Below are 10,018 nucleotides of genomic sequence, written 5' to 3'. Positions count from 1 at the left end.
ATCAGTAATCCAAATAGGGGGGTCCAGACAGATTACCTGTCCTGAGAGGATGGAAGCAGAAGGCAGGGAAATGGTCCAGGAAACCAGGAGGGAAGAGTCCCGGACAGTTACACAAAACGGGCATGATGTGATGCGTGCACCCTTCCTTCAGGAGGGCTGACTGTTTTTAAAGGGCTAGAACAGATACTAGCACCACCTTTCTTCCTAGACTTCCCTCATTCTGAGCTAGGCCAGACCCCCTTGGGTTTGACAGATGAAAGGCCTAGATTCTTGGCTTGGGAGGTGAGCATTGCTGACAGGGTTTCAGGTTCTCCTAACACTTCTCAATGGACCAATCCCAGAACAAGCCAGGTTTCAGCTAATGGAAACTTTATTTCCTCTCCTAATGAAAACAGCATCATTGATTGTTGTGATCATAAAAATGGTATATTTCATAAAGTATTGCTTAATAAAAATAGGAGTATGTGGAAAATGTGGATATTATCTTCCCCCCTCTGCTTTTTTTTGTAAAACAGTAACCAAAAAACACCCCTAAATATGTCTGTGTATATCTGGATAGGATTTGGGGAATATAGAGAAAAATGTGGAAGAGCATGCAAATTTTTAATATAGGCTACCTATGGTAGGGTGGAGGTCATGTTGTCATAGAAGGGAGGAAGATAGGGAAAAAATGGAAAGAAAAAAAAGCCACATTTAAAAAGGAATATATGTGATCATAATTATTAATTTACATTAAAAAGATGCAGACTTGGGAGCCAGGGTGGCTTAGTCAGTTCAGGGTCCTGGGATAGAGCCCAGCATCAGGCTCCCTGCTCAGTGGGGAGACTGCTTCTCCCTCTGCCCTTCCTCTTGCTCATGCTTTCTCTCTCTCTCTCTCTCTATCAAATAAATAAATGAAATCTTTAAAAAAAAGATGCAGACTCATTGTAGGCACTGAAAACAATATATCAAGCTATAAGAATTAAGTAAAAATTCCCTCAAATCTCAGGTTCCAGCAGTAACCTCTAATAACATTTGTGTGCATTTTTCCAGACAGACACACTGTTCTACATCCTGCTTTTGCAATTTTATAAGGAACATTTTTAGTTTTTATTTATTTATTTATTTATTTATTTATTTATTTATTTATTTATTTTAAGATTTTATTTTTAAGTGATCTCTACACCCAAATGTGGCTTGAACTTACAACCCGAGATCAAGAGTTGCATGCTCTACTGACTGAACCAGGTAGGTGCCCCATAAAGAAAATTTTTATTGAGGTGCATCATACATACAGAGGAATGCACAGATCATAAATGTACAGCTCAATGATATTTTATAATGTAAAGCCACGCTTATAACCAGTATCCAGATTATACATTACATTACTTACATCCCAGAAGTCCCCTGTGGCTCCTTCTAGTCATACACCTACTCCCACCCTGAGGGTAACCACTATTCTGACTTTTGAAAGCACGGGTTAGTTTGTTTTTATAAACCGAACCATAAGTATGTATATTTGTTGGTCTGTATTGTTTTGCTTAAAGTTATATTTTTTGAAGTCCCAACTACTATACAGTAATAGTTCTTCTTATTTCATTGCCGCATAAAATTCCATTGTTTGAATATATCACAGGGTATTCTTCTATTTTGTTGTGATGGATATTTGAGTTGTTTCTAGTTTTTGGGTATTACGAAGTTGCATGAATATTCTTGTACCTAATTATACATTTTTGTTTGATATATACCTAAGAATGGAACAGCTGGGTTTTATGGTATGGTTTTATTTTTAGTTTTAGTAGTTATTGCTAGTCTTCCAAACTGGTTATACCAGTTTATAGTACTATGAGAGGTGAATGTGTTTTCCAGTTACTTCAGGTCCTTGACAATACTTTTTTTTTTTGAGTTTTAAAAAATCTACTCTTACGGGGGTGTACTGGTATTTCTCTTTGATTTTAATTTTTTTAGGAAGTCAAGCACTTTTTTGGGGGAGCAAGAAAGAGGAGAAGGGCTGAGGGGGAGGGGCAAAGGGAAAGGGAGAGAATCTCAAACAGGTGCATGCCCCATGTGGAGCCCAATGTGGGGCTTGATCTCATAACCCTGAGATCATGGCCAGAGCTGAAATCAAGAGTTGGATCCTTAACCAACTGAGCCACCCAGGTGCCCCAAGGACTTTTCTATATGTCATTGGCTATTTGATATCATCTTTTATGAAATGCATTTTCAATTCTTTTGCCCATTTTTCTATTGGGTTGTCTGTCTTTTTTATATAGATTTGTAACAGTTTTTTATATATTATGGATATGAGCCCTATGGCAAATATATTTATTGTGAATATCTTCTCTGAATCAGTGCGTTCCTTTTTCACAGTCTTAATCACTTCTTTTGAATAAAGAGATGCTTGAGATTTTAATGTATTCCTCTATAGAACCAGCTTTATATGAGAGTGTTTGGTAATCTGTTTCCTCATCAATAATGAGAACTATCAAATTTTTATCTTTTCAAATTGTGAAATTATGTTTCATTTGTGCTTTAGTTTGCATTTATGTACCTACGAGTGATGTTGAATGTTTTGTATATACTAGTTGACCATTTAGACTGTTTTCTATGAGTTGAGTGTTAAGTATTTTCCCCCATTTTTACTGGGTTCTTTCTCTTACTGATTTTTAAGAACTTATTTATTAAGAGTTTATTGTTTATTAAGAGTATACATATCTATTGCTGTTCTGCACACTACTTGATGGATATTTAAGATATTTCCAATTTCCCACTTATGTAAATAACCCTGTGGCAAATGTCCTTAAATATACTCATAAAGGAATATTCTTGTATGTTTATATATGTTCATTTATTTCCAGGAAGAATATTAATGGGGCAAAAATATGTACTTTTGAACTGATTTATTAAATACTGAGTAGATAAGGAATATTCATAAAATATACACAACAAACAAGGCATATGTCCTTTTGAGGTTCAGCTGAGATACAATAAACTGCACATGTTTAAATTATACAGTGTGGTAAGTTTTGACATGATATACCACAAAATCATATCACAATCAAGATAACAAATATATCCATCACCTGCAAAAGTTTTTTCATGTTGCTTTGTAATCATTCCTTTTTATTGCTGAGGTTTTTGGTAGTTTTGCTATCATTCACTTGGTGATAGACATGTGGGTTGTTTAGAATTCAAGCTATTAAGAATTTTGCTATGAACATTTATGTAGAAATGTTCATAAGAATATACGCTTTCAGTTTTCTTTAGTAAATATCTAGGAGTGGAATGATCTGATGTATGTTGGTGTATGTTGTACTCACAAGTAACTACCAAACTGTTTTCCAGAGTGGGTCTCCAAGTCCTCCTCACATTTGGAGATTTACTAGAAGGATGCAGAGGACACAGCATATAGTTTTAATCATGACTAAGATTAATTATAGTGAGGTAGTAAGGGTATATAGCATAATCATTATGGGAAAAGAAACAGGTGAAGTCTGGAGGAATCTCTGTTCAGGCTTCCTTATGCTCTCTTCCTCCTATTAGCAGTCACACAGAGAGCACTCTTCCTTTTTTAAAAATTTGTTTAAATCCAATTAGCCAACATATAGTACATCATTAGTTTTTGATATAATGCTCAATGATTCATTAGTTGTGTGTAACGCCCAGCGCTCATCACATCACGTGCCTTCCTTAACGCCCATTACCCAGTTACCCCATTGCTTCACCCATCTCCCTTTCTGCAACCTTCAGTTTGTTTCTCAGAGTCAAGAATCTCTCATGGTTTGTCTCCCTCTCTGATTTCTTCCCATTGAGTTTTCCCTCCCTTCCCCTATGATCCTCTGTGCTATTCCTTATATTCCACCTACGAGTGAAACCATATGATAATTGCCTTTCTCTGAATGACTTATTTAATAGCATAGTACTCTCCAGTTCCATCCATGTTGATGTAAATGATAGGTATTCATCTTTTCTGATGGCTGAGTAATATTCCATTGTATATATGAACCATACCTTCCTTATCCATTCATCTTTTGGAGGACATCTTGGCTACTTCCACTCAGCTTGGCCATTGTGGACATTGCTGCTATGAACATTGGGTTGCAGGTGCCCCTTCTTTTCACTACATCTGTATCTTTGGGGTAAATACCCAGTAGTGCAATTGCTGGGTCATAGGGTAACTCTATTTTTAACTTCTTGAGGAACCTCCATACTGTTTTCCAGAGTGGCTTACCAGCTTGCATTCCCACCAACAGTGTAAGAGGGTTCCCCTTTCTCCACATCCTCAACAACACTTGTTGTTTCCTCTCTTGTTAATTTCGGCCATTCTGACTGTTGTAAGGTGGTATCTCATTGTGATTTTGATTTGTATTTCCCTGATGACAAGTGATGTGGCCATTTTTTTTCATGTGTCTGTTGGCCATTTGTGTGTCTTCTTTGGAGAAGTGTTTGTTCATGTCTCCTGCCCATTTCTTGACTGAATTCTTTGTTTTTTGGGTGTTGAGTTTGATAAGTTCTTTATAGATTTAGATACCAGCCCTTTATCTCTTATGCCATTTGCAAATATCTTCTCCTTCTGTAGGTTGCCTTTTAGTTTTGTTGACTGTTCCCTTTGCTGTGTAGAAGCTCTTTATCTTGATGAAGTCCCAATAATTCATTTTTGCTTTTGTTTCCCTTACCTTTAGAGATGTGTTTGCAAAAAGTTCCTGTGGCAGAGGTCAAAGTGGTTACTGCCTGTGTTCTCTAGGATTTTGATGGATTCCTGTCTCACATTTAGGTCTTTCATCCATTTTGAGTTTATCTTTGTGTATGGTGTAAGAGAATGTTTCAGTTTTATTCTTCCACATGTGACTATCCAATTTTACCAGTACCATTGATTAAAGAGACTGTCTTTTTTCCATTTGATATTCTCTTTCCTGCTTTGTCAAAGATTAGTTGACCATAGAGTTGAGGGTCCATTTCTGGGGATCTCTATTCTGTTCCATTGATCTATGTGTCTGTTTCTGTGCCAATACCATGATGTCTTGATGATCCCAGCTTTGTAATATAGCTTGAAGTCAGGCATCATGATGCCCCCAGCTTTGGTTTTCATTTTCAACATTCCCCTGGCTATTCAGAGTCTTTTCTGGGTCCATACAAATTCTAGGATTGCCTGTTCCAGCTCTGTGAAAAATGTCAGTGGTATTTTGATAGGGATTGCAATGAAAGTGTAGATTGCTCTGGGCAGCATAGACATTTTAACAATGCTTATTCTTCCAATCCATGAGCATGGAATGTTTTTCCATCTCCTTGTGTCTTCCTCAATTTCTTTTATAAGTGTTCTGTAGTTTCTAAAGTATAGATCCTTCATCTCTTTGGTTAAGTTTATTCCTAGACACCTTATGGCTTTTGGTGCAATTTTAAATGGGATTGATTCCTTAATTTCTCTTTCTTCTGACTCATTGTTAGTGTATAGAAATGCAACTGATTTCTGGGGCGCCTGGGTGGCACAGCGGTTAAGCGTCTGCCTTCGGCTCAGGGCGTGATCCCGGTGTTATGGGATCGAGCCCCACATCAGGCTCCTCTGCTATGAGCCTGCTTCTTCCTCTCCCACTCCCCCTGCTTGTGTTCCCTCTCTCGCTGGCTGTCTCTATATCTGTCAAATACATAAATAAAAAATCTTAGAAATGCAACTGATTTCTGCACATTGATTTTATATCCTGCCATGTTGCTGAATTGCTGTATGAGTTCTAGCAATTTAGGGGTGGAGTCTTTTGGGTTTTCCACATAAATTATCATGTCATCTGCGAAGAGAGAGAGTTTGACTTCTTCTTTGCCAGTTTGAATGTCTATTATTTCTTTTCGTTGTCTGATTGCTGAGGCTAAGACTTCTAGTACTATGTTGAACAAAAGTGGTGAGAGTGGGCATCGCTGTTGTGTTTCTGACCTTAAGGGAAAAGAGACAGCACTCTTCTTTTAGTAACAAAATGCAACAACTTGTGCAGTGTTTCTGCCTAGGGAAACCCATTGGAGACACAATGCCCAAGGGTTTCATTGGGAGCTGGTCATGTAGGTACCTTTTGCCTAGCACATACTAAAATTCTAGACTCCCAGAAATAAAATAGTTAGTCAATATAAACCTTTTCTTATCATTTGTACAAATAGTGTAGGCACAATGAGCCACTTTAATCCGTTTTGGAAAGGCCAAGTGGGAAGCTCGGTTTTTTGTTTTTTGTTTTTTTTTAATCTCCACCAGCCAGTAATGAGCCACCCACCTGATGGCATCACTGGAGATAATGTAGAAAGTCTGGACTCTCACCCCTACCTGGAAATAATGAGGTTCCCTTCCCTCTTTCTTCTGACAGAGAGCTAGGAAAGAGGCAGGATTTTCATCATAATCCAGAAGTAACAAGAACATCCCCACCATGGTGTCCATAGAGAAGACATGAGGAGCTAGAACACTCATCACTATCCATCAGTAATGAGGATATCTTCCACCCTCTGTCAATGGAGGCCAAATGGGGAAGTGGGACTTCTATTTACATCTACCTGGAAGTAATGAGACACTACCTTACTTCCCTGCAAGAGCGATGTCAGAGAAAGCTAGCTATAATAGCGGGTTCTTGATAATACCAAGTCCCATAACATGAAAATGTCCAGATTTCAAACTAAAATTAGTCATCAAACTAAGAAATAGGAAGATCTCAAAGTGAATGAAAAAGACAATCAATGCCAATACCTAGATGGCAGAAATGTTAAAATTATCTGACAAAAATTTTATTTTATTTTTAAAATTTTTTTATTATGTTATGTTAGTCACCATACAGTACATCATTCGTTTTTGATGTAGTGTTCCATGATTCATTGTTTGCACATAACACCCAGTGCTCCATACAATACATGCCTTCCTTAATACCCATCACCGAGCTAGCCCATCCCCCCACCCCTCTCCCCTCTGAAACCCTGTTTGTTTCCCAGAGTTTATAGTCTCTTGTGGTTCATTCCCCTTCTGTTTAGACCCCCTTCATTCTTCCCTCCCTTCTCCTACTGATCTCCCTGCTATTCCTTATGTTCCACAAATGAGTGAAACCATATGATAATTTTCTTTCTCTGCTTGATTTATTTCACTTAGCATAATCTCCTCCAGTCCCATATCTGCTGGAAGATGGGTAGGAGAAGAAAGGGATTAAAGAAAGGGGGGTAATCAGAAGGGGGAATGAAGCATGAGAGACTATGGACAAACAAACTAGAAACAAACTGAGGGCTTCAGAGGGGAGGAGGTGGGGGAAAGGGATAGGCTGGTGATGGGTAGTAAGGAGGGCACGTATTGCATGGTGCACTGGGTGTTATACGCAACTAATGAATCATCGAACTTTACATCAAAAACCAGGGATGTACTGATGAGGGAACAGAAGGCAAGCTGAGGACAAAGCAGAAACTGACACCCTGCAACCCCCCCGCCCCTCCCCCCCCACCATGGGATGTATGTGACATTCCTCAGGCACTCCTGGCTGCACTAAAGGACAAAGAAATAGTTAACCTATAGATACCACAATCCTGCAAGACTTAAGCCTCCCTCAGTTTACAAATGTCTTTAGCAGTTTACAAGAACGAAGCATTTCTATCAATAACCTAGCTTCTGGAAAGGGATGTAGATACAATTAAATGTCCTTATAATCTGCAGGCTCCAGGAAGTTCCCAAATATCTTCATGTTAATGCCTTGCTAGAGGGAAAACAATGGCAAGTCCTCTGGTATCTTGTGAGTCTTCTTTAACATATGAAAGTATTTCTCAACCTCCCTTTTTCCTTACCTTCCCCCAGCCCCATAGTATATAATCAGCCACCCCTCACAACCTGGGGCAGCAGCTCTTTCTGCCCACGGATCCTGTCCCCGTGCTTTAATAAACCACCAATTTTGCACCAAAGATGCCTCAAGAATTCTTTCTTGGTCGTCGGCTCCAGACTCCACCCCACTGAATCTCACCTGTATTCCGTAACCTCATCAGTACTGTATGGTGACTAACATAATATAATAAAAAATATTATTATAAAAAAACAAAACAAAACAACAACAAAAAAAATAAATAAATTTTAAAGCAGCCATGATAAAAACACTTCAGTGAGAAATGATGAACATGTGAAACACATGAAAAAATAGAAAATTTCAACAAAGAAATTTAAGACATATAGAAGAACAAAATGGAATCTTATGTCCCCTCCCCCCAGAAAACCCCAAACAGTAACTAAACAAGCTCAGTAGAAGGACTCAACAACAAATGACAAGGCCAGAAGAAAGAATCAGTGAACTGAAAGATAGAACAATAGAAATTATTTAGTCTGAACAACAGAGAGAACATATACTGAAAAAAAAAAATGAAAAGAGACTCAGGGACATGGGAGACTATGAGAAAAGATCTAACATTTGTGTCATCAAAATCCCAGAGAGAGAGGAGTGAGAGGGTGAGGCTGAATATATACTCAAAGAAATTATGATTGGAAACTTCTCAAATTTGGAGAAAGGCATAGACCTACAGATTCAAAAATCAGAACAAACCCCAAACAGGAAAACCCCAAAGAAATCCACACAAAGACGCATGCTAGTCTTCCAAAAACTAAAGACGAAGAAAAAAAGTCTTGAAAGTAGCCAAATAAAAACAGTATCCTACCTAAGGTGGAACAATGATTTGAATGACAGTGAATTTCTCTTCAGAAACAAAGAAGTGAGAAGGAAGTGACAAAATGTTTTTTGGGTGCTGAAAGCACTATCAACACAGAATCCTTTACTCACTTTTGGAATAAAGGGGAAATCAAGACTTGCTCAGATGAAGGAAAAGTGAGACAATTTATCAATGGCAAATCCACCCTGAAGAGTGTCAAAGAGAAATTCTGTAACCAGAGTGGAAATAATAAGACTTGGAGCATTAGGAAAATAGAAAGAATATGGTAAACAAAAATGAGTAAATATAACATTTTCTTCCTCTGCTTGAGTTTTTAAAATTATGTTTGATTGTTGAAACAAGAAATATAATACTGATGTTTTCTGAATGTATGTAGAAGATATATATATATATGTGTGTGTGTGTGTGTGTGTGTGTGTGTGTGTGTGTGTATTATACACAAAGGGTGAGTAATAGGACATTAAAGACATTTTATTGTCCTAAAGAATAGGACAATAAAAAAGATTTTATTTATGTGACAGAGATAGAGACAGCCAGCGAGAGAGGGAACACAAGCAGGGGGAGTGGGAGAGGAAGAAGCAGGCTCACAGCAGAAGAGCCTGATGTGGGGCTCGATCCCAGATCGCCGGGATCACGCCCTGAGCCGAAGGCAGACGCTTAACCGCTGTGCCACCCAGGCGCCCCTAAAGAAGGTATGATTTCTATACTTCACTCAAGCTGGTGAAATGAGGACACCAGTAGACTGTGATAAGCTATGCGTATAAAATGTAACACCCAGAGCAACCACAAATAAAACTATACAAAGAAATGAACTTTAAAAGACTATAGATAAGGGGTGCCTGGATGGCTCATTTGGTTAAGCATCTGCCTTTAACTCAGGTCATGATCCCAGGGTCCTGGTATAGAGCCTGGCATCAGGGTCCTTGCTCAGCAGGGGAGTCTGCTTCTCCCTCTTCCTCTACCCCTCCCCCTGCTCTCGTGCTCTTTCTCTCACTCACTCTCTCTCTCTCAAATAAATAAATAAAATCTTAAAAAGTAAAAAGACTATAGATACAAATAGAATTCTTTTAAAAAAGATTTTATTTATTTATTTGTCAGAGAGAGAGAGAGCGCGCACAAGAAGGGGGAGTGGCAGGCAGAGGGAGAAGCAGGCTTCCTGCTGAGCAAGGAGCCTGATTCAGAGTGGATCCCAGGACCCTGGCATCATGACCTGAGCCAAAGGCAGCCACTCAACTGACTGTGACACCCAGGTGTCCCCATAAATAGAATTCTGAAATCTTTTCTAGGTATTCACATGAAGGCAAGGAAAAGAAAACAGAAAAAGAAAAATGAAGGTGACAAACAAAAAAATGGCATACTTATAATGATAAAATAGTAATTACAG

At 38.5% G+C, this 10,018-nt stretch overlaps 1 long non-coding RNA gene across 1 annotated transcript in view; it reads right to left on the bottom strand.

Moving 5' to 3' along the window:
* Positions 1 to 5,679: 5,679 nt before the first annotated feature.
* Positions 5,680 to 10,018, bottom strand: part of LOC148106921 (uncharacterized) — a 47,176-nt gene continuing 42,837 nt past the window's right edge. Inside the window, exon 3 of the long non-coding RNA XR_015723232.1 lies at positions 5,680 to 5,902. This is a non-coding gene — a long non-coding RNA (uncharacterized LOC148106921). The remainder of the gene's footprint in view (positions 5,903 to 10,018) is intronic.

Source organism: Ursus americanus, chromosome X, assembly GCF_024610735.1.
Source record: "Ursus americanus isolate L20-20 chromosome X, mUrsAme1.1.p, whole genome shotgun sequence".
Classification (NCBI taxonomy): domain Eukaryota; kingdom Metazoa; phylum Chordata; class Mammalia; order Carnivora; family Ursidae; genus Ursus; species Ursus americanus.
This window is presented reverse-complemented; position numbering and strand designations above follow the sequence as displayed.